This window comes from Anas acuta, chromosome 1, assembly GCF_963932015.1.
Source record: "Anas acuta chromosome 1, bAnaAcu1.1, whole genome shotgun sequence".
In the NCBI taxonomy this organism is placed as follows: domain Eukaryota; kingdom Metazoa; phylum Chordata; class Aves; order Anseriformes; family Anatidae; genus Anas; species Anas acuta.
The window spans coordinates 11906494-11931560 of NC_088979.1; the positions used below are offsets into that span (position 1 = coordinate 11906494).

At 43.8% G+C, this 25067-nt stretch overlaps 1 protein-coding gene across 1 annotated transcript in view; it reads right to left on the bottom strand.

Annotated features, from left to right (window-relative positions):
* MAML2 (mastermind like transcriptional coactivator 2) overlaps positions 1 to 25067 on the bottom strand; it is a 206036-nt gene that overhangs the window by 66973 nt on the left and 113996 nt on the right. The window lies entirely within an intron of this gene.

A 25067-nucleotide genomic window follows, 5' to 3' on the forward strand; every position in this document is an offset into this window, starting at 1 on the left:
TCTCCCTGTCACCGCCGTCCCCGTCTTTATAGCCACCAGCAGTTTTTGGGCATCACTGCCTCCTGTTGACCAGAAGTCCCACCTTTCCTGTGGGTGTGAGTGGAGGGAGGTGGCCAGAGCTGTAGCTGGCAAAGCCTAGGGCATATCCATCCCAGATTTGCTCCCGTCTATCTATGCCAGACAGATCTGATGTATTTTCAGACAGCAGAGACTAATGCAGCCACGAAATCTGCCTGTGTGTCTACCCAATGCTGCAGGATTCCACTGCAATGATTTTGGTTCACGATCCAAAAGATCATGTTTGGACTGCAGAGTCCAAAGGTCCTAGGAGACATTTTAATGGCACAAGTGAGATCTAGGCATCCTGATCTCACGTAGGTTTATAATGACCGGAGATCGGTGTAGTTAAAGATGTTGGATGTTAACTTGTTCAAAACTTGAAGTGAAGCCACTGGAACCATGTCAATTTATGTCAGCCAAGGGGCTGGGCCGTGATGTACTGCCGGATTATTTTCCAGATTTGTATATTAATACATTAAGCCCTAATTGTTTATGTTCTGAGCCATCTGCTATAAAACACAGAGTGCACGCAACACCGCTCTGAGAACGACAACTCTACTTCCTTTTCCTTGAATATTTACAGCGATACTTTCATCTGCTCACAAACCCTGTGGGTCTGCTGAAAGAAATCTTTTCCCACCCTGTGCACACAAAACAAAGGTGTAGTCCCACCAGCTGAAAAATTTGGACCAATATATGTATATACCCTGAAGTAGTGTTATTTCAGATTTCAGAAAGGCAGTTCATAAAAGAATAGAATCACTTTTTTTAACAAACACACCTGTCAAAGCTTCAGGTCTCTACATTAAAGGCGTGCACCAAGCACCAGCCACAGCAACCACGGGCGTACGCAGACCTAGCTCAGCCCACGTGCACGCTGCGGCTGCTTCAGCTGCGCAGAGGTCTGTGAGCAATGTCAGGAAACTCCACAGGGAAATACGGCTCATCTCGTGCCTGGGCAGAAGTGCACCGACCGAGAAGATGGCAGGACAATGTCATCTGACAAGTAACCGTGCGTACCACTGGGAAAACCAGGCCCATTACAAAGTGTGATGTCTTGGGAAACCACGACGGGCAGATGAGACGCTGAGATCTCTAGTTTTGCAGTTACGTGAGGAAGGATGATTTATGAGATCTTCAAATCACATTATTTGGACACTGCTGTTTCAGGTACAGAAGCCCACGGGTATGTAATTTCCCTCAGCTTCAGACTTACCCACTGGTAAGAATGCTTCCCACATAACTCCACGTGTGAACACTTTTATTCTAGAGTGAATGCCAGGGAGTCATTTGGTAAGAGCTCAGCTCACAGACATTTATCATGGCCCCATCTATCCTCCCAAGTCATCAGCAGGGCACCGAGTTTACCCCTCAGAGCTAAGCCTTGTAATTCCTCTCTTTGACACTGAAAATCTCTCCTCATATCTGAAGTTTCCAGCATAGCTTTTGAATCACAGCTTCATGTTTCTGTTTTATAAGGACAGATATGTTGGTGCCTACCTGTGCAAGCCCAAGACCTTTTGCCTACAAGAGTAACTCATTGTTACTAGCTGTCCTTGGGGAGAGATTTTTAGGTGGCAAAGTACAGGGACCGCCTTTGTTTAGCATCTTCCTCCTGACACATGACTCACTGTACTTTCCTCTGTGAAAAAAACAGTAAGGTGCACTTCCTTTTACCATCATCTTTGCAGTCAGTGTGCTTATTAGAAATCATTCTCGTGCCCCCAAATTCATCTTCCTGGGAAATGGGGAAGTCCCCTGATCATCAGAATACATGACTTGGCAGCATGTTTTGCTTTCGGATGTGCTGCTGACAAAAAGGCTGAACAGATAATGAATAATATATCCTCTGCATGTATGTGCTTTATGTGGTAAATACGTCTTTCTGAGTTAATTTTACTTCTGCGTGTCATTTTGGAGCTCTTTAAAATGTCCTCACATTTTCAGAGCGCCTGCACCAGGCTTTCTGATGTAGTTAAAGTTGCACGGCGCTGTGCATAGTGGCTGTTTTTCTCCTGCGTATGAATTAACCCCTCACAGATATAGGCGAGGTATGGAGTGGTTTGCCCAGTGACCTGCACAAGCCAGTGGCAAAGCAAAGGAGAGCACCGTGATCTCCAGATATGTCCTTTAACTCAACCCTCCCTTGCCATGGGCTGGAGCAGTCAAGGGTTTCATTACATGTGGTCTCCTGAAATGCCCACAAAAAGAGATTTCTAAAGAAGAAATGACGAGTGCTGACTTATTACATCTCTGCAAACCATCCAAACAATGCCGATAACACCTTGGTCAATGCGTGCATTAGGGGCATGGAGGGTTAGGGCACAAATCTGTGAGCAGCCCTCAGGGACAAAGCCCCCTCTCCATCCCTGCCATGAGATGTTACCAATTCCATGTCAGGGCGGTTTGCTGTGACCAGACTGTGTTTGTTCCAGTGAGACAAGCAGTGTCCATCACAAGCCTCTCTGTCTTGCTATTTCATCCAAACAGTGTCTTTTATGTGGCACTGATGCCCAAGCACTATGCTTCTTTTGTCTTCTGAAGGGACATGATTCGATCACTCAAACCTTTGCTGTTTTCTAGCAATTGCATTTTTCAGCTTCCAATCACTTTTTCATCAGCCAGAGCCCTTTTTCCCCAAGCAAAACACACACTCTTCAGAAGGGGGGAAAAAGAACTTGCCAGATTTCAAGCTCCATCTCTTCCAATTTGCAAACCAGGATTGATTTGGGTCAGTAAATGTAACGTAGAAGTTCCTAGGCACATAACAGAGGCACATTCCTCAGATCAAACAGGCTCCCGATTACACATCTCAAACCACTCAAACCGTGTAATACTGAAAGGCTCTGTGATGGGAAATGTGTGACATGACAGTAACTGGGAGAGGAAGAAGCTCTCCATGTACGGCTCCATCCCACAATAGGCGGGCAGGACTTTATGAACCATCAAAGAGTACATGGCATTTCCTGGCAGCCCGTATTGTTGTAAGACCTTTTGCTAAGCAGGCTCTGGTGAGTCAGCACGCAGCCACGCAGTGCTGGGTGCATCGATTTTCTGAAGTTAAAGCTGCATGGGATCTGCATGAAGTTAAATGCATGAGAACACACAAGATATCACAAACAAAATTCTCAGCAACATTATCAGGCCAGGGCAAAACTCTAGAGATGACGTGGTCTAAATAGCACCGTATGACACCACCTCCTGTGCAGAAGGACAATTAATTCCTCCTTAAAACTTAGTTTGAGTCTTTAAAGGGATTTAGGAGAGACAGCTTCTTCTCCAGTGCTCCCTGACACACAGCCAAACCAGCAGGAGTTCCACTGAGCTAATAATTAAGGCTCATCAAAAATCTGGTAACAAATCATTATCTTTCTCAGAAACACCCAAAACAACCAACCAAAAAACTTTTGCTTCGCCTTTCATTTGGTCGAAATTTGTTACTTTTTATAATTTTTTTTTTTTTTCCAGAGGTTGGAAACAAAAACCTCTTGGGTGCAAAAACACAATTTTACAATGAGAAATTTTAGGGATTTTTTCCTCCAACTATCCATATTTACCCATATTTTTATAAGCACATCTTAGCTCTACTTCTGACATTACCCATGTACATTCACTTATATTGCTTTCAAGTGGCCAAGAATGGCCAAGAAAATAATTTGTCTGTGACAGCAGGAAATGCTAAGGACTATCTGATTTCAGTTTCAATGAAAGTCTTTTTTTGTGTGTGCTCCACTCAGCTTCTTCTGTTGAATTTATTTTCTTTATTTTTATTTATTTATTTTTATCTTTTAATAACGCATAGGACAACAGCACTTGAGAAAGTCCTAAGTTAACCATCCAGCAGCACAGGGTTTCACAGCTCTTAGAACAAGTAAAACACAGCTTATCCCTCCAGCTTGCTGGAGCATCTCCACGGCACCTGGAGATCTCCAAAGGAATTAATTTCCCAGTGCAACCCATCCTTGGGTGTTAGTAACATCTCTAGCTGTCATCTCAAAACATCTACAGCCAGACCACGACGACTGGAGCAAAACACCAATGCACTGCACGCAAACTACAAAGCAGATAACACAATACTTTGTGTTTTAAGTCTCCAGTCTCCCTTACTAGCATCTATGGTGGAACGATGGGAAGGGAAACGAAGTGACTGACACACTTTGTAAAGCAGGCAGTGAGGTAGTGTTAGCAGTTTGTGCGGAGTAATACTTCTCATGTTAGAAAAGCAGCATTGGGTTTTGTGCTTTTACCATGGAACAGTCAAATCCACTTTAAAAGGTCCCTTTTGGACTTCCTAGATGTTCTCACAATATGTGCTGACTGTATCTGTAGCTGCATTGTAAACAAAATCCTTCAAGTATCTGGGGAGGGGAAGGGGTAAAGGAATTACATGAAAAATACAGAAAATATTCAAACAACGAAAGTTTCCAAAAGAGAAAAAAAAAAAAAAAAAGAAACAGGAATTGATTCCAAAGGAGAAAAACATGCTGAATGCTACTTCTCATTTATGCTGTGAAAGCACCTTTGCATCCCAGGCCTGCAGCGAGGCCTGGACTCCAGCCACTGCCCCAGGCCTCAGAGGCCTCCTGGGCCATCACAGGTCCTTTCCCCAGGGTCACACACGCACCTTCACAGCCCCTTCCTGACTACTGTCACATTTTTTAGGATCAGGCAGAATGGTTCCCATTACTACTGTTTCTACACAGCTTCTGGTATCATCTGGCAGCTTCGGCCATTCCCACTCTTCCCCATGTCCAGGGCAGTGCCACAGAGCAGCAGGTTTGCTCTGATGTCCCTCCTGAAGAACTCCTGAAGACCTCCTAAAGAGGTCTTCTTCTGAGGATCTCTCCCCAGCCCCCTTCTCTGCACTTTTTTTTATTTTTTTTTTTTATTATTTTTTTTTTTCTGCAGAGAAAGCAAAGGCAAGGATATTTATTTTTAATCTTTCGTCCTCATTTGCAACTTCTACCTGACATGGCTGGAAACTCAAGCCTGACAGTTGTCTTCAGCAAGATTTTATCATTCCATGTTCAGAAAGTCTGCTCTGCTGCATGATGCTGATCTTGGAAACCTTTCCAAGTGATGGAACTGCAGCCCTGGGCAGGCGGTGCCATGAGGAGCAGTGCGACAGCCACCGAGTCCCCCAAAAAGCAGCACAGCATCACGGCAGGGTCAAAGCCCTGCCATGTTTGCCCCAGCCTGGTTGGCACAGGCTCAGCTCTATGTGGTTGCTCTTCTTTGTCATCCTCCCTGCTGCCCCCTTGGAGCGCATCCGCAGGAAGGAGACAACCAGTTTTGCTGAGCTGTGAGGAGGAGGAGGAGGTACCTTCAGCCTCACACTGCTGGTGAGCGACTCTGCTCAAGCCACCACAGCTCCATTCCACCCCGCTCCTCTCCCATTTTGCTAATCCACTCCTAAAACCACTTCGATCACAAGGTGCAAGGCCTGCTGCCATTAGGTTTTCACTCTGTAGGCCCTGAACCTTCCCACCACCGTATTTCTGATCCTAAGCTCTGGGATGGAGCATCGATACAGTGCCTTGTACACAGGCATCCCACCTCTGGGTGATCCCTAGGCATAATCAACACTGTCAGTAACAGTGATGGAGAGGTAGTACAAATTTTTCTCCCTGTTCACTATAATAAGTGCCACTAAATCTGACTTTATAGCAACAAATAAGTAAGTTCCTTGGCTGACAAGTATCCACTTAATTCTCATTAGCTGGGGAACAAGGCTGGAATAGTAATCAGTATGTTAGAAATGCCACAGTTTACCTTCACTTATGGAAAAATCACATATCTTGCCAACTGAACATACCACCTAAAAATGCATCCATATTATTCACAGTGTACTGCTTAGAAATATAGCGTCAGGGCTTTGGTCCAAGTTGTTGAAGCACAATAATTATATTTTTATGCAGATTCTACATTTGATGGATTATAAAATATCATGTCTAGCCACAGTCTTTTAGAAGAATAGGAACACAGAGAAACAATAGCAATTTAACTAGGTCAAGATTGCTAATCAGAATGGAGTAGTCATTACTGTGAGCAAAACAAAAAAGGCATGAAAGATCTGTATTTCTTATCCTGAAAGCTGTGTATTTGTCTTGTGGAAAAGCCTTTTTTCTTTTTTTTTCTTTTTTTTTTTCTTTTTTTTTCTTTTTTTTTTTCTTTTTTTTTTCTTTTTTCCTTGTTCCTTGTTCCTTTTTCTTTTTTCTTTTTTCTTCTTTCCTTTTTCCTTTTTCTCTTCTCTTCTCTTCTCTTCTCTTCTCTTCTCTTCTCTTCTCTTCTCTTCTCTTCTCTTCTCTTCTCTTCGCTTCGCTTCGCTTCGCTTCGCTTCGCTTCGCTTCGCTTTCCCTTTCCCTTTCCCTTTCCCTTTCCCTTTCCCTTTCCCTTTCCCTTTCCCTTTCCCTTTCCCTTTCCCTTTCCCTTTCCCTTTCCCTTTCCCTTTCCCTTTCCACCATGAATACATTAACAATCACTTTATATGAAATCTACAGAAATTTATGTCAACATTTATTACCATGAAATGTGGAACAAAGCGTAATACAACCTGAGCTTTGGGAAATGCAACTGCTTAACTGATCCTATCCTGATGAGAAGAAAATATCAAATGCATTACAAATGTTGACAGGATGATCAGACATGTAAAAGAGGTCATCCAACACCACCCTCCACATTGTTTACCAGTTTCATAAGTCAGCTTAAAGTATTAAAAACACATACCGTCTTGCACAGGAAGCTCCTAATCCTTAAAAATGTGGTGGCTGTTATTTGATTTGCTTTTTAGAGACCAGTGGCATAGCAGATTTCACCTAAGGAAAGACTGCTGGGAGCATTCTGGTCCTAGTTTTCTGCCCAGTGTCCCTTCCAAACTAGCAGTGCAAAAGCTTTCTAGCTTCATTAAGATCACACAGCCATGCCCACACATGGACTTTAATTACCCAAGTACCAATCTCCTCTGCATCATTCTGTTTCAAAAGCTCAGTCAATGAAAGAAGACAGCAGCCATCAAGACAGCTTTGGAAAAATAAGGAAATATTTAGATTGTTTTGCTCTTCCTGCAAATCAGTGGGTCACACGGGGCACTCACGCCAACTGTTTGGCCTTGAGACCTTCTGCAGGGTAAGTTACAGTTCATGGGAGATACAGTCATCAACTGGGAAAAAAAATAATCTCCTCAGCATATTACCCAGCTGTGCTTCCAGCACTGAATCCACCAGCCAGGACAAGGAGGACCTGCTTGAGTGAGAAGTGCCTTCCATCACTGCTTCATCTAAGACTCCTAATTAACAACTGGTCAAAATGGCTTCTAGTTAGGAGGAAGGAGTTCTGATCCTCTGCCAGAACTTCAGAAGAGAAGTGAAATATAGGATTTTAGGACCAAATCCAGGCCAGTCATAAGAGAACATATCTAGGAAGGGTGGTGCACTCACTTTATGGCTTGGTTTGACTTGCATTAGCATCTCTCCCCTGCCTCTACCCAGCTTGCATCTTCACCCCCATTGAGAAGGACATAAAGTAACAGCAGTACCTAACAGCCATTTCCAAAACCTTCAGCTTAAACCTGCAGCGTCAGGACAGGCCAAGTGCACCCCACCAAGAGTTTGACCTATATAAACAGAATAGGCAAATATGTTAGGGGATTTTGGAGAAAAGTAACAAGATTTAAGAGCTTAGAAGATAGTCTTACGAGGAGAACAGACAATAGAAGGGACAAATAAAAGAGAAAATTATGGAAGTTTATATAATAAGAGTCTAAAGAGTAAGTGCAGATCAAGAGGTTATTTAGCAAGATGAACAACTGTAAATTAAATGCCAATTAAAAGCTTTTTCTTCCAAAATGGATAGAGTCTGAGGAAATATACAGCAAGATTTAAAGAGGAACTCAGTATTTGTTTGGAATATGGAAGACACTGACTTAAGAAACCCGAAGACAAAATATTTAAAAGATGTGAAATGTTAAACATCAAGGTTCAACCAGTTTATGGATCATAGAGACTGGCTAGGGTTTTGGTGGGCAGGGGAGGAAGAGACATAGTGGTGAAGAGTGTTATATTTGCAAGCCTACCAAGATGATCATATATTTTCCCCCTGAAATATTTGTTACTGCTATTGGTGAGATGCTGTAGGGGTTTGGACAAGACATGTCTGTCCATGTTGCACAGTTCCTGTATTTCCAATACTTCAGAAGTCTGGAAGAAAACTGTACAGTGGAAGTCATTTGACCAGTATCTAAATATTTTCCACGAACTGTACTCTTGAATTTCATTTTTAGCCTGAAAACACAAACAGAATGACAGAACAAGAATGAATAGTGAGAACCAGTCTGAGACAATGGGAGATCATTGCCAGGTTACAGGAGCCCCAAATGCCTTTCTCTCTTGGGCTAGCACATGTTGCCATGTCATTGCTTTTTCATTATTTAGCCTTTCTTTGAGGAGCATCTTCATGATACTTTCTGAGAAGTCTGAAATAATCCCAGAACAAGCAAAGGGCCAGAGAGGGTGAAGGAAAAGGTTTGGAAACAGACAGCCATTGAGCAAGGAATACTTCAGGAGCTGGAAAAAGTCCAAGCAGACAGAGGGTCTGAGGAACAGTTAGGGGTAAGAAAAAGGTGCCTACAAGCTAAAAACCAAACCAAACCAGAAAAAACTACAACAGATCCTTCAGGTACTGGAAAGCCTACAAGATGATGCTTAAAAGGAATGTGAGAAACATAAAGAGGAGTGGAGATGAGAATTGAAAGACGTTTCAACAAATAGACAAGTCAAATGCATAGAGATGTCTCTGAATAAAGTGAAAAGTTTCCTGGCTTTCTTTTTCTCTCAGAGAGAACATTCTATAGCACAGAGTATCTAGCAAAAGCTTGGCTTTTGCAAAAAGATTTTATTTGGCAAAAACAAGGGCCCTTAACCTCTGTAAAAAAGAGCAGAGCTGTGGTGTCAGAAATATATGCCAACAACCCTAACAGGACTAAGCCCAGGGGCTTTGTATGTGTAAATACCTGTGGACAATACCAGGTATTTCACAAAGAAGATGACATTGCAATAGGGTTCGTGCATCTCAAGAGCTGTCGATCCTGTACCAGATGCCATCATCATATGGTTTAAAGTACAACATTGACAAGCATTCCCCTGATTCCTTGATGGGTAGGAAAATAGTGTGAAGATCAAATCTGGTTGTAGGAAAGGGATGAAAGAGGGAAAGAACATGAGAGCTGTGCCTTGGCCTGTCTGGAGGAGATGTGCACAATGGCAGTGCCCTGTACAACCCTCAGATGGACTGAGGGGAAGCTCAAAGAGGCAGCACCAAGGCTGGATTTGTAAACCTTGCCAGAGATGAGGTGATGCCTTTTGCACACTGCAGCCTTTCAGCTCCTTCGTCCTGCCCATCTGAGGCAAAACCCTGCTGCTGAGCACACACTGTGGTTTGTGGCTCTGAGCAGCAATGTCGGTGTCTGAGACTGTCAGTGTAATCCCCTGATGCACAGGCTCATGTCTCTGCAGCTGTCTAGTCTCCAAAGAGCCATTGTACTGCATGCTTTAATCCCAACTACAGCTTTCTTCAAGGGGATAGTTGGTGCTAGACTCATCACTAAGTTCCATAGAGTCACTGTGGGATGCTCCTGGTAGTTCTGGGCAAGCTATGCATTACATCTTCTGTGGTGGTAAACCACAAAGGGACACCAAAATACTTACAGGTGTTTTTGGCTACTATAATAGTTTTCAGTGAGTGGGATGGAAGCAGATTCATAACACTTGATGCTTCCTGTATGGTTTATTCCCTATGTGAACCAATCATTTATTGTGTGAATTCATGCAAACAGAAACAGCACTGAAAAATGAACCTCTCCAAGATAACAGGCATTCTCAAAGTCATTTTTTCCTCCACAGCAGCCGTGGGCCTGTTTCTAGAGTAAATGGTTATCCCTGGCTTTGTCATATCAGAATGAGAAAAATTCCCTGTTCAGCAGTGGCTGAGTGGAATAGCATTTCCTTCCTGACACAACACAGCCATGACAAAAGAACCCACTGGACACAGGTATCACAAACATCACTAACACCAGCATTATTTTGGCTACACAGTGAAAATGACTCAGCCAAGAATGTTAAGGATTCCTTGACTACCACAGTTTGTTGTTGCATCACTTCTGTACCCTACACCTCCAGGATGCACCTGGTTTGGGCAGAAGCACAACGTTTCAGCTGTTCTGCTGGCTTTGATAAGGAAATCCAGACACCTGAAGTAAGTTCCCACCAAGAGTCATGCAGAGGAAACCCTCTGCAGTCATATAGCTCCATAGAGGGGTGTCTACAATTCCATCTCTAACACAGTAAAGAGTTCTTTTGCTACTTATCCATTTACCATGCTAATCACAGAAAGAAAATAAAAGTATTGTGGCAATAGCCTTAGTGGAGAGTTCCTTAGAAGGCATTTAGGATCATAAAATGACATAGCTGTGAAGGGACCTCTGGACCGTGCCTTCTAGGCCCTGCTGAAAGCAGAGCTACCTTCAGGACCTCAATCCAGGCGAATGTTGAGTACCCACAAGGATGAAGATGCCATAACTTCTCCAGGCCCCATTCCAGTGTTTGACAAGCTCCCGTTTTTTACCTTATGTGTAGTTGGCAGCATTTTGTTCACTGCTTATCATTTTTTTGTTATTCATCCCTAAGACAAATCCATATGTTATCTGGTAGCGTGTAACTGAGAAACTTTGAATGTAGTGTGAATGGAGCAAATGTATAAGTGTGATTGTCTCCAGATCACATAAGGGGTGAGGGAGGAGGAGGAGGTGAAAACCATAAATGACAATGCACTTGAGAAGTGCAGATCTGTATTTTTATGCAGATTGTAGGGTGGTGGCCAGTCACTAGTGGGGTTCCCCAAGACTCAATTTTAGGGCCAGTTCTTTTCAATGTTTTTAGAAATGAACTGGAGAAAGGAGTCAAATACATACTAGGTAATTTCAGGACAATACTGAATTAGTAGGAGCTGTTGACTCCCTTGAAGGTAGAAAGTCTAATCTTGATAAATTAGACCACTACCCTTGAAGGTAGATAGGCCTTGCAGAGAGATCTGGACAAATTAAGAGGGCTGGGCAATCACCAAGCACGTGAAGTTTAACAAGAGTAAGTGTCAGATTCTGCTTCTGGGACAGCATAATTGTGGATTATGCTGCACAGATTGAGGGGAATTAGGCTGGAGAGTGGTCCTGCAGAAAGGGATCTGAGGGTTTTGGTCAATAGCAAGCTGAACATGAGCCAGCAGTGTGCCCTGGCAGCCAAAATGGCCAACTGTACCCTGGGCTGCATCAAGTAGGGCATTGCTAGCTGGGGGAGGGAAGGGAGCGTCCCCTTCTGCTCTGTGCTGCTGCAGCCTCACCTCAAGTACTGTAAGCAGTTTTGGGTGTTACAATATAAGAAGGACATAAAGCACTCAAAGACAGTGAAGGGTCTGGAGGGCAAGACGTATGAGGAGCATCTGAGGTCCCTTGGTTTGCTCATCCCAGAGCAGAGCAGGCAGAGGGGAGGCCTCATGGCGGCCTGCAGCTCCCTCACGAGGGGAGCGGAGGGGCAGGCGCTGAGCTCTGCTCTCTGGGGACAGTGACAGGACCCGAGGGAACGGCATGGAGCTGGGACAGGGGAGGGTCAGGCTGGGTGTTAGGGACAGGTTCTGCACCCAGAGGGTGGTCGGGCAGTGGGACAGGCTCCCCAGGGCAGTGGTCACGTCACCAAGCCTGCCAGAGTTCCAGAAGTGTTTGGACAATGCTCTCAGACATAGGGTCTGATTTTTGGGTGGTCCTTTGGGGACCCAGGAGTTGGACTCGATGATCCTTGTGGGTCCCTTGCAGCTTGGGATATTTTTTCTGTTCTGTCCTAATCATGCACAGAAAGCATCAGATCAGTAGCTCTTAATTGATACAAAAAATCAAAGGGTTGACCAAGCAAATTGATTCCGTATCAGATGAAGCAGTGTTGCTAAATGATGACTTTCTTTAAGCTCGATCTAACAACCATAGAAATATCTAAGTTTTTAAATGGATTTTGCTGGACTTTGGCTTTCTCCCTTTCTTGACTATAAGGGTCCATGACAAGCACTTTATATATTTTTCTGAAAAATTTTCTTCATTCATTTAGGCAATGTCAAACATGTTAATAATGAGACCTGTTTTCCAGCTAAATTCCAAAAGACATCAGTGCACACTCAGCACCTCTGAAAAGCAGACATCTCTTTAGGTGGAAAAATATGGAATCCAATATACTTTAGAAAAAAACTAGACTGGATACAAAATAATTTTCCGTTTTAATAACTGATGTGAAACCTTTCACCTTTACAGCACCAGTTAATGGTGACTAGAAATCATTACAGCCAAAAGGCTGCACAGCAAACTGCTGTGTGTGATACTCCAGAGGTAGTGGACTGGTTCATAGTGGACAAATGACCACATCATTCTTGGTGCTAATTAGTTCCTTTCACTCTTCATCTGCTCCCCTTTCTTTGAAAAGCCTCAGCTAGGAAACTCTGGGTCAAATATGCTCAGAGGGCACTCAGCAACTTAGCACTCTCAGAAAGACCAGTCAAATAGTCAGAGTTATTGAAGCACTTCAATGAAATTTCACTTGTGTATTACTTAGACTAGACTTACTCCGGTAGAGATAATTTTTGTTCTCATATATTCTGCAGTAATAAGCATTTTGTAGCCTATTAAAATATCTGAAAAAAAATCAAAGAGATCTCTATTTAGGAAAAAAATCTTAATTTTCACACATGCTTCTCTCTGTGGTGATCTGTACTTAGGAAAAGGCTTTAGGAAGGCAGGCCATGAAGACTTGCCTGGGACATGGACCAAATATGAGCAGTCTCCAGGGCAGTTGTTGCTCTGGTGGGTACGGGTGAGTTAAGTCTTTCAGTCATCAAACAGGTCCCTTTCACTAGCACTTTAAAAAAAAAAATAGAAGTGGAAGAGTGTTTTGCCTATTTCCCTAAGTGGAATTCAAATTCCAGGGATCCCCTATAAACTAATATTTGTCTGCATAAATGTCCTTCTCAATGCAAAAGTTTTGCTGTAACAGATGCAAAAAACTGACCTGTAACAGTGTTTTATAATGAACCAGTCCCAAAGCCCTAAATCTGGATTATGAACCAGCATTTACTGGAAGTGTGGATTGCAGCAGGAACTTTTGTTGGATGTCTATTGCAACAGACTCCTCGCTTATTTTTAAAGTGCCTCTAGTATTGCAGGCTTTTGCTAAGAGAACACAATGGAGCTGGCAGGAAAGCAACAGCTCTTCACCATCTCAGGAGAGAGAGAGAGAAAAAAAAAAGAAAAAAAAAAGCAGTCCTTAAGGATACCACACTGATAGGTGTCTGGGACAATGAATTAACAAGGGCTGACTTTTTCCTCCCTCTGTTTTCAAAGATAGTAAGTAACAAAATCTGGCAGGCTGAAAAGCCCCTGCTCCAAGGAGAGAGACAAAGAGGCAGGGCTGAAATTCATCGTGTCAGTTTAAAAAGGCAGAGTTTTGCATTTACACAATATGCCCATTCTTGTTCTCCTTGACTCATGGAAAAATATTGAACATCGGACAAGAATGTAGGAATGTGTCTGGTGTCTGATCTCCACAAAAATCTAAACGCAGATTGCATTCACATAAGAAATAAAGAGCAGCTGCCCAGGCTCCATTGATGTGTTAAGAAAATAACAGTAGTGATAACAATATCATTATAATAATAGCAGTAATATAATTTTTTAATCTTGATGTGTCACTAGGACAAATAAAGGATGAACCCAGGCACTCCTCGCCCTTAACACAGCTTGGCAGAGCATTCTAGACCATTTGCCTGTCACAAACATTGCAAAGACTTCTCCCTACCAAATGCATCTGGAACCAAAGCCTGTTTTCCCGGATAGCAGAGGTTAAAGCTTTTTTATTGCTTTTTTGACTTTAGATGCCATAATTGTTGCAGTGCCTATATTACCATCTATGGCAGACAGCCTGCGTGTCTGCCAACTGTCAGGCAGCCTATTCATCTCCAGTTGCCTTTTGCCTACTTTCTGCAGCAGCAGAATTTCCCTCCACTTGATTTCGTGGAGTCCTGTTCCTGCTGATGTTTCTGCTGCTTTGTTTTTAAACACAGCCTGGCTTCAGGCCTGGGGTGCATGGAATTCGGCGGCCCCTAAAAGCAGGAGATGTCTGGAAAGGAGGCAGAAACTTGTGGGGTGCCAGGAAGCAGGAGACTGTAAATCACTGGGAAAGCATGGAAGGATAACGACAGCTGTGGCCAACCTGTGGCTCCTATGTGCAGGTTGCAAGCTATGGCCCTGGGTCTGGACAACACCGTATAACTGGCAGTACAGGGATGATGGCTGCTGGATAACCCCAACCATGGACTGGAAGAAGAAACAAGGAACAGGGACACCACGGCCCACATGGATGGGCTTCTCAGGGATTCCCCAAAATACTGTCTTCCTGCCTGTGTCATGGCAGATTAGTGGTACTCATCTTCTGCCTAAACTCCACTCTTCTTTCCCCAGTTCTTCTCATCTGTCCAAGGCACATAGTTTATGTCACGAGGCTCTCAGTCTTGTGAAGATATTGGAACATGTGATGTTTGGCAATTCCCAACCCAGGTGTTCCAGGAAATTCCCCCAAATATCTACCAGCATCTTAAGGCACTAGCCTATCTCTAAACCATCCAGTACTGTGGTATTTTACCATTTTACCAAAGCCTGCTTAGCACATAGGACTGTGCAGACAGACAAGACAGGCAGGTCCCCAGATCTTACAATCACAACCTTATACTATATCATCCTTTGCCTAAACTAAATATGCATCCATTTCATAGAGCCTCTGAAACCAAGAGAGGCAATGCTGATTAATGCTGTTTGCTTCTTTCTGCTCCCCAGTACGCTAGAGAACTGAGAACATGCAGGCCTGCATATTTCCTGGCCCAGAGCATGAGGTTGTGATTCATACGAGGTGGAGGGAGGGTGAACAGCTCTGCCAGACCTCATGGCAGGGGTAAAATATATCACTCAGTTGGACGAGGTTTGTCAAACTGGTGTGTTTATTTTACCTGTTCCTAGGAGTGACCCAGCTCATAGCATCCTCTCCCAAGCTGAGGAAGGAACATCTTGAAATTTCACTTTAAGTCCTAAACCAAAAGGGATCAGTCTCACAGTCAACAATTAACAAGCTCCAAGTCATGGGTTGCTCTTCCTGCCATCACTGCTTTATGAAATTGTCTACAGAAAATAAATGGCATCTTGAAACCTCCCTCACATATGCCAGCCAGGAAGCCCACAGCCAAAGGCATTTGCCTACATACTCTGCAACCCATCTCCCTACTCCCCAAGGAGCCCTAGCCTGGAGCTCCTGAAGTCAACAGAAAGACTGTTGTAGACATCAGTGTGTCTTGGATCAGGCCCCAGCTACCCAAGAGAAGAGATGGGCTTTGCAGCCCATCCAGATGGTTAACAGCTTTAGCATACAACCGCTGCCTTATTAAATCTACAGTAAATTAAATGAACACTTAAGACACTCAACCGAAAGTGTTATTGACTGAGGTAATTAAATCGAAATGCCCAATTAACTACACCAGAATAGGAAATGAATATATCATGGGGGCACCACTCTCTAGTGTCTGAGCCAACCAGATTTTGTCTGCACCTTAATTTGGGATGAAATAATTTTTAAAAGAAGCTGATGATTACTTAGAAATGTGTTTATGTAGCACATGGATATGTATGCGTATATATGTGTGTATGTATATGATCGGATGCATATTACACTATGATATTTAAGTCTTCTGTCTGAGCTTTTAGTCTTCTGTTGGCAAAGCCGTAGCTTTAATTCCAGGTCAGCCACCATCTTCCAAGATAAACTCTGACATTATTAAAACATCTAAATCAGAAGGATTACAAATGTCCTGCAGTGGATTTCTTTTTTTTTTTTTTCTTTATTAAGAACATTTACATGAAGGTGTCTGCAGTTTCAAAGCCATTTCATACTGGGGCCTAAGAAAATGCTTGGCAAAAAAAAAAAAAAAAAAAAAAAGAGAGAGAGAGAGAAAAAAAGAAAGAAAGAGCCTTTTTTCTTTCTGTTTAGCCTGTGCTGTCAGGTCTCTGCCTGCTGCTCTAACCACAGGCACCCCAAAGCAAAAGTTTACCTTTAATTAAGACATATAAGTGTTTGGATTCTTAGACTCTGAATCTCTTTTCCCTTCCTCCCCCTCCTTTTTTTTTTTTTTTCAGTAAGGATTGAAAAACATCTCCCACCTAAAAAGACACATTTTGCCCAAATATTGATATTTTGAAGTGATAAATCTTCACTCCTTTACTGCAGGCTCCTGGTGGAAGGTGTTCAGGTGGCTCCAGTGGCAGAGACCCCCAGAAATGGAGAGGAACCAGGCACGGCCACCGCACCCTGCTCTCCCCGAGACGAGCACAAGGCCCTGGCTGTGTTTTGGCCTTTGTTTGGAGGGGAATTTGCTCTCCACAAATCATGAAAGTGCAGCCTTGTAATAGTGGCGCTTAGAATGACAAAAGGCCAAGTCGGGTTACAGTCACTCAACCCTACTGAGTTATTTGGGTAGTGGCAAAAGGAGTTATTTTTAATTACTTCACATCCCAGCCTCGCTGACAATAACCAGATAGTGTCTACGAGCCCGAAAGCTTTGATCTTCATCTCACGATCCCACAGATCCCAAGAAAACAGAGATGTCACAGGGTGGAATACATCTTCCTAATGACAATTTCTAATGCACAGGATCTGAACTGCCTGTCTCCACCCAGACCATGGAGCTCGGGAAGGCAGAGGAGGCCCCATCATGGTCCTCACTTCGGAGGGGCCATGCAGGTAGCATTTCTGTAGGCCTTCTCTTCGCTTTGCTCACGCCTCCATTTTGACCACTTCCATGTGCTTTCTGGACCAAACTGATCTCTTATTGTTCCTCTCCTCATAAGTGGAATTGCAGCCCCTGTGGCCCTCTGCCACTGTTTGTGCTGGCAGAAACCAGTGGATATTGGCAGGGAAACTTGGATGGGATTCATGCAGGGAGAGGGCAGGGAGGGAAGAAAGGGCACACTGTGGCCCTCAGTGCCTTCGATTCCCTTGCAGAAAGCATGAGGAGAAGGAGGACACAGGTGGGGAGAGGGCTCTCCTCACAGGTCAGGATGCTGGGCTGAAGGCAGGCTTTGAAACACTTAAATCTTTGTGAGGTATCTGCATCAGGTCAGGTATCTGTTCCCTCTCGATGGAAGGTACTCAGCTGGCCCCGGGGAACACAGCTTCCAGAAGTTTTCTTCTGTCTATCTGACAACGCTTCTAGATACACTGTTCTGCCCATCCCACTGTGTGAAGTAGGGGTCGTATGGCCTTCTCAAAGCTGTGTACAACATGTGTGCTGGAACAAAGGTGCCTCAGGCTTCAAAACGCTCTGACAAGCTGCTGGGAGAAGCTGTCAGCCCTCCTTCACCCTACTGCAGAGACAGGCAGGAGAAACGAGGCCTGTTGACCAAGGTGTCCCACCTTTATGCCCGGGAGAGGTCCTAGCAAGCCAGCACTTTACTGAAGTCAATGGAAAACTCATATCAGGCCCCAAGGACGGACCTTACTGCTTCAGAGCCTAAAAGAAGAACCTGGCCCCGACTGCCTGGCAACTATTCAAAATGGCTCTTAGTTATAAAGAACAAATTGTAAGTTCTCGTGTAATGTCCCTGGCAGAATTCAAACTTGTAAAAGAAAAGCCTGTAAACATCATCCCCACTCAGGAACTGTGCAGTGTTATTTTCTGACCCCGATGCACTCTGACATATCGCAGAACTAAGCAGGTTGAACCTCGTGCTGTCAGTCCCGAATGACAAATCTCAAAACGAGCTGCCCGCTTTCTTTCCCGTTTCTTTCTCTCCCTGCCTAATACAAAGACCTAAAACGATGACATACGGCTTAGAAATGACTTCAAGTATAGCAGGGAGATTACGAGCAAAAGCAGATCACGAGCTCTGATTCTGCATTTACCTGCTCAGCACGCAGCAGCCAGGAGCTCGTCTCGGAGCCCCGTGCCCCTCTGTGGAGCCGGGGGGGGTGAGCGTGAGTGATTTGTTTACATGCCGCAGGAACAAAGTCATGTCATGGAAATTCTGCAAACGGCTTTGCTGAATTTCACTTTTGCATTTTTCCAGCTCTTAGTAGTGCCTAGTTGAAAGGGAGCACAGCTTCTCCTGAGCCCGAATTCTCCTCGGCTGGTGGATTATTTATTAAACGGCAATGGTAGGCTGAAGCTGTTTTCACTTAAGAACAGTTCGTTCAAAGCCTAATGGAGAAGGAGAGTTGCCATAGTTACCTGTGCAAGCCCTCGGCAGGCACAGTTACTTCCTAGAACCTGAAAGTTTAGGTCAACTTGCAAATTTTTCAGACAAAGCTCAACGATTTGCTAGTTCATGCAAGAGACTTGCAGTTATCAAGCCAGGAGGAGGAGTGCAAGCAGCGGGCAGGGTTGCCCCCCCACCCCTTCTTTTTGCTGGCCCAAGCAGCCCGTGGGGTTCACACCAGCTGGAAGTTCTGCGGGGTATCTGGACAGCTGGGGAGGAGCTTGGAGTAAAAACACATTTAGATCTTGGCACCGGTTTCGGCCATCCAATCCAGCCCATCATTAACAGCTTCTGTACAGCACTGCTCTTCCTCTAGGGGCTGTAAAAATGAACAAAACCTTTGTTCAACCTAAACTTCCTTTCCTTGTCCGCCGTTCCTGCAGACTTTCCATTCTAGTGGTCCTATTGTTTCACTTGGAAATGTCAGAGCGCTGCACAGCATGCCCATTTTATAAGGAATATGTTCCATTTTAGGAGGCCAAAATCTTACACTGTGTCGTTCCACAATTAATTTACTTGAAACTTGCTTGGGCTCACTATGGCTTGTCTGAAATGGTCTTATTTCTTTCTTTCTCTTTTCTTTTTTTCTTTTCTAGGCCCAACATCTGTATTTGGACTGGTAGCTGCTGCAGGCACTAGCCTTGCACCTGAGCAAATAGGATTGCTGAGGACAAGATGAGCTCCTTTGTGCAGGGTGATTTGGACACTGGGCATTTCTATGAGCGGCCAGTTCGCTTTTGAACATCCTTTACTGGAAGTGGCAAGAAAGAGTAAATACCCTGATTGTATCATCTGCTAAGTGGGTCATTCCTACAAAGGGGACTGGAAAATCTGTGTTCCTACTCACAGTTTCCTTCAGTAGCTGTAGAGCTGGTGAGAGGGGAGAAGGATGTGCGTGGAGACTTAATTCTCCTGAGAACCAGCGAATTTGGGCAACTCACGAACTGCCAGTCCTACATCCCCATAGTGCCTAGGCTTCCATATTGCTCTGCCTTTTTCTCCTCTCAGCCTTTTTATCGTGGTTTCAGGCACAAGCACGTCCCTGCCAATCAGCACAACTGCAATTTAATTAGGACACAGGTGATAGGAACACAGGGAAGAGTGCCCACATGCACTGGCTGCCTCTGTCATTAACTGCTTAAGTTTTGTGAGATCACATTGGTGAGTCTTGCTGCTCCAGTATGGGGTGGATAATGTTTGTGACCTGGGACCAGAGATTCAGAGGGATTTAAGTCCCTAAATCCTACTCAAAATCAGTGGGGATTAAGTGTCAAAGCTGAGCAGCTGTCTAAACTCCTCTGGAAGATCTGAGGCTGAGTTATAAGGTGCCCACTCAAGCAGTCCCACTTGCCTTTCTGACACTACGGATGACGTGCCTTGGGGAGAAAAGCTAGTAGATCAAAAGAGAAGATGATGAGAAGGTTGGACAAGGAAGGAAAGGAACACTCTAATGGACATGGGAAAAGAAGGAAATGACCCACCTGAGAGAATGAGGAAGAGGAGAGTGACAGTGACAGACAGACAGTCTGAGGCACATTGGAAACAGAAAACATTGAAGGCAGAGATCTGCAACAAGACCCCAGAGAACTGAAGAATGAATGAACGAACCAAAGGAACAAAGCATGGTAGGCTCCAAGAGGTTGTTTTTCTGTATTGTGAAGGCAGATCTTCACTGCCCTCAGGTTTTAAGGGGCAGCTTATATGTGAAGTGGTTTGTAATTAGTGGACCCTTGCACAATGCACCCATGCTTTCAACCTCTCTTATGTATGACTTATATTAAAGTAGCGTGTTCCTGGCTCTATGATTAGATCTGGGGACATTTGATGTCCCGAGATGATAAGCATGGAAGCTCACCATGCTATTTGAGCTTTGGTTGTGTAGGGTCTCTGCCCTCCGTAGCATTTCCCTCCTCGCCCTGACAACACTGAGCCAATTCCAGTCAGATGTGACAGAGCAGCAGAAGTCTCAGAGAAACAAGGCTCTTACACATTGCATGAGAATTAGCAGCTGGGAAGAAGAGAAAATCCAACCTGGGATGCAGGCTTGGGAGATGCTGTCTGAACCCAGCCGTATTTGTTCAGCAGAGACTGGCACAGTGACAAATTGACCCAGCTGGCATCTGACATCTTCTGCCCGGTGAGGATGTTACAGGACACAGAAGAAGGAGCTAGGTGCATCATGGTTGGTAAAAAGAGGGGACGCAAAGGGACAAAGGACTAAAACCTGTAAGAAACCCAGCTTCTTTTTCTGTTTCTTTACTGTCTCAGTTTTCAGAGGTAAATTACCCTGGGTGATTTGGGCCATAAAAGCTTTTGAGTCATCTTCACTATTTAGCTGTGAAAGATGAGACGGTTCAGTTCAAATCACTCATCTGAAGACATGTTAAATAATTAACAGTATACGGTTTGCAGTGCTATTTACCGTCCCACGGGGCTGCTGGTCGTATGACCTTATAGCAGCCTGACTTCATAAAGAGCACTCCGAAGGAGAAGCTGGCACGGCCACGGGACTGCACACTGACAAAGCTTCTTAAAATAAGGAACTGTAATTCAATATTAGCCGAATCAATATGTGTGGTACATCGGGCAGAACAGGTAGTTTGTGCCGGTTCTTTTGGGCTTCACGTTAATTGAGTGACTTAAACAATAGGCAAAACTGCAGAGGAAAGAAAGGGAATGTAGCATACGTCAGTGCCAGGGCTTCAATGCATTCATATGATGCAGTAAACTCAGGTCACTGCCTTTGTTAAGAAAATCTTGGCAAATTGTATCTGCTGTAGAGGTCAGGCAATTATGTTCACAAGGAAACACAAACTTGCATGTTATTTAACGTTTCCAGCCTCTGTAGCACAGTCCTACGTCAGTTTAAATATACAACATCCCTGATGAGTAATAGATACTGCTGAACATGCGGCTTTCTTACAAGCTCAGTCCTAACAGCGGTAGAAACATTTATGGCAGAGTTGTGCTTTCACTGAGTGACTTCTTTGAAATGGAAAAATGCTGAGAATAACTCCAAAATGAAATTGAGTGCTTTATTTTGCTTCTTTCCAAGTTTTCTATTTCATGTTAGTTTTTATTTAACTTTGTTTCAAGTGTACCTTTCCCTTTTGAGTTCAGCATTTGGTTCCAGGTTTGCCAGCGCTCTCAGCACAGGTCAGCCTCTCTGCTCTCTGACTGGCCAAGCTCCTTTATCATGAAATCTGTCAAGCTGCAGAAAGATAAACTAGCAGATAATCACTAAATGTTATATGGATTGGCATTAGAAGCAAACTAAAATGCCAGATCATTCAGAATCTTGCAAAACTAAACTCTTTTCCAGGAAAAAAAATAAAATCTATATTTTTCTACTTTTATCTCAATTTAGCTGAACTGCTAACTATAGCGTGCAGCTTTTGGCTGAAGATGGTTTTGGCATCAGAAGACTAGAAGGTGGCAAATATGGCATCCATTTTTTAAAAAGTTCTAGGGAAAATGCTTATACCAAACAAAATTTATACATAACAAAATTTAAAGAACACAAGAGAATAGCTTTAGGTGACACCTGGATATATAGGATATACTGCAGAAGTCCAGCTCAGCTTTTGCAAAGGGAAGTTGTACTTCATGACTCTAGTAAGGTTTTCTGAAGGAGATAACAAGCGTGTGGCCACGGGGAATTCAGTTGACACAGCTTAACTGGAAAGCTTGTGCCCAAAGGCACTCAAAGATCACTTGTTAGAGGTGCTTAATAAACTAAGCTGTGGTGGGGTAAGAGGGAAGGCCTTCACATCGATACGATGTTGGTTAAAGGCAGTGGAAGGGTAAGAACAAATTATCAGATTTCCAGCAACCGGGTGATAGAAGAACAGATGATAATCAGTGTAGACAAATATAAAATCCAACACGTGGAAAACTGTCCTTACTCTGCCTGCAGGGATGGGCTCCACACACAGGCTTCCTTCCTGGGAACGAGAACCCAAGGTCAGAGCTGACGGTGCTATGAAGACCATCTCACAGCGCTCACAAGTGCAAGTATCCAGACAGCGAGCCAGATGCCAGCAAAGGAACAGAGAGCAAAGCAAAGGCACATCGTGCTGCCACTGTTAAAATTCATTCTCCTGTCTCAAAAAGAACATAATAGAATGAAAAATATGCAGAAAAGGACAAAAAGGACAGCCAAAGGAAAACAAAGAAACAAACAACAAAAACATCAACACACCGGGCTCGACAGAAGGATCAGTTTAATAGACTAACTTTTCAGCCCAGGAAAGGAAAAATTGAGGGCAAATATGATGTAAGCATATAAAATGTGTTGTTTGGAGAAGGTGAACAATGGCCAATGAGTCTTCCAATGCAAGAATTGGAGGACATCGCGTAAAATGAACACACGACAAGGTAAGAGCAAACAAGGAGATCTTTATGTGAAGTACAGCTATGGGGCCATTTTTAGCGAGATGTCATACATGCTAGAAGTTTAAATGGGTTCAGAAAGCAACTGGACAAATTCATTGAAGAAAAATCCATCCCAGCTATTAAATGCACAGACACCATTTATTGATGCTTCGCCAGAGATGGATGGAGGCTGGGAGAGCATCCTGGGGAAATGTAATGTATGCTTATCTGATTATTACGCTTTTCCACTAATGACCACTAAGAGTGACAGGATGCAGAACCAGGCAAACCTTTGTTCTTAGCTGGTCCAGACTTCTTACTTTCTAATTCGTGATTACTCTGAATTTTTAAGTCACATAATTTTATTTGTGTACAAAATGAAAAATCCCTTTTTTGCTAGCTCTGTTCATTTCAAACTGCTCTCAGTTTGGCGTTGAAGATTTAAAAAATACATTGGGAAGGAATATAATAAATTTTTTGGGCTCTCATCTTTTCTCACCTGCAAATGTCATTTTTTATGTGCTCATATAAGAGACAGAAGAACCGAGCCGTCACCTGGTGAAGACCACTGGGTTCTGGTGAAATATAACATTAATAAATATTATTGAAGGCATCTGTTCCTGCAGATATGGGCGATTTTACTCCAAAAGTAGAGCAATTTAGTGGATATTTACATTTCCTTGAACAGTTTTGTTTCATTGAGTGAAAGGTGTGCTTTCATTTCATAAAACAATAGCTCCAGATGAAGACAACAATTGTCCCACATTTTGGAACATCAGAGACATCTAACTGGCTTGAAATGGTCTCATATGCCAAAATAAGGCCTCACACGCCTACTTTTGGATTCTGCCATGTAAAACACTTGACCTAAGAAATGTCTCAAGACAGGCACAGATACCAAATTTAGGTCACCTTAGCACATGCACAGTCCCACATGTTTACATGAAAGCTCCCAAACTCCTCTCTCATTACTAAGCCCAAATTATATCGTGTCAGTGTTGAAACAAACCACTAGAAAACATAAGCACCAGTCTGTCAGAAGCATCTGCACGGACCTGAGACTGAGTTTGCGATGCTGCAGTCTCCATGCTTTAGAGATCAGCTCAGCCCCGTCCTGCAGAATAAGCTGGAATGCCATTTCCCCTGGGTGAAATCCATTGAAACTGATGGATATGTTGTTACGGGAAATCCCACTGGGGATGAGATTTTACTTCCAGCGCTTCACTTTTGAAAACACCAAATGATTTAGTTGTAATTGTGTAATTCTGAAATGGAAGGAGGGAATGGGTGATCTAAGAACAGGTTTGTCATCTCCAGTCACTAAATACCGACAGGTTAAAACCTTCATTTACACTTGAAGCACGGGTGAAAACAGATATTATTGTTCTGCACTAAAAATAAGCAGCCAGATTGACCTCTTTGGCTGGAACGGGAGAATCCTATTCTTCACCATTTGATCAAAAGCTACAATCGCTTTTAGGGAGGCACCAAAATGGGACAGGCTGGTGCTCTACTTGCGTTTAAGATGTTGCATTTCTGCTGCTGCTCCTATTCCTATTTGCACACCCTGCTTTAGGAAAGAGAAGGCTGAGGATGTAAATACAAATGAGGTCCAGGGAGATTTTCCTCTGGTTTTAGCCAGCTTCATGTCAAGGCAGTGGTTGCACTGAAGGCTGAGATGCCCCCCAAATCTCTCACCCTCCCTATGGTGCCAACTGGCTGTGATACCCCGCTGGTGTCAGCCAGGACTGGAGCTGAAGATGATCACGTTTTTTCATGTCAATCTGACTTCTCCACCTTTCAGGCTTGGCCCTGGTCTCCCCTACCCTCTGCACGACAAGCAAGCCCCAGTCCTCATGTTTTTCTCCTCCCGGTTCCTCACTCGCCTTCTGTTTTCATCCTTCGCGCCCTCTGTTTTTTCCTGATAAAGCTAACAATGCTGCCGTTGTTTTGCTCCCTGCTGCCGCCGAGAGCTCTATTTTTAATCACGATTAATGCGGGGGCCAAAACAAAGCCCAACTTATCGCTCACCCACATTGTTTGTAAAGGGGCTGTTATGTCTGAGGTAAACAGGTAACGGGGCAAGCCTCTCGCCAGGCAGCTTCCCAGCCTCCTTCGGAGTCAAGCAGTGCCTCTGTTACTCCTGCCAACAAAAACTGCATTTCAGGTTTGCTTAATATACTATGTTTTTATTAATTTGAGGCCTTCTACATGTTTACTGCTCCCTGCAGCCTTCAATATCTGCAGCCTCCAT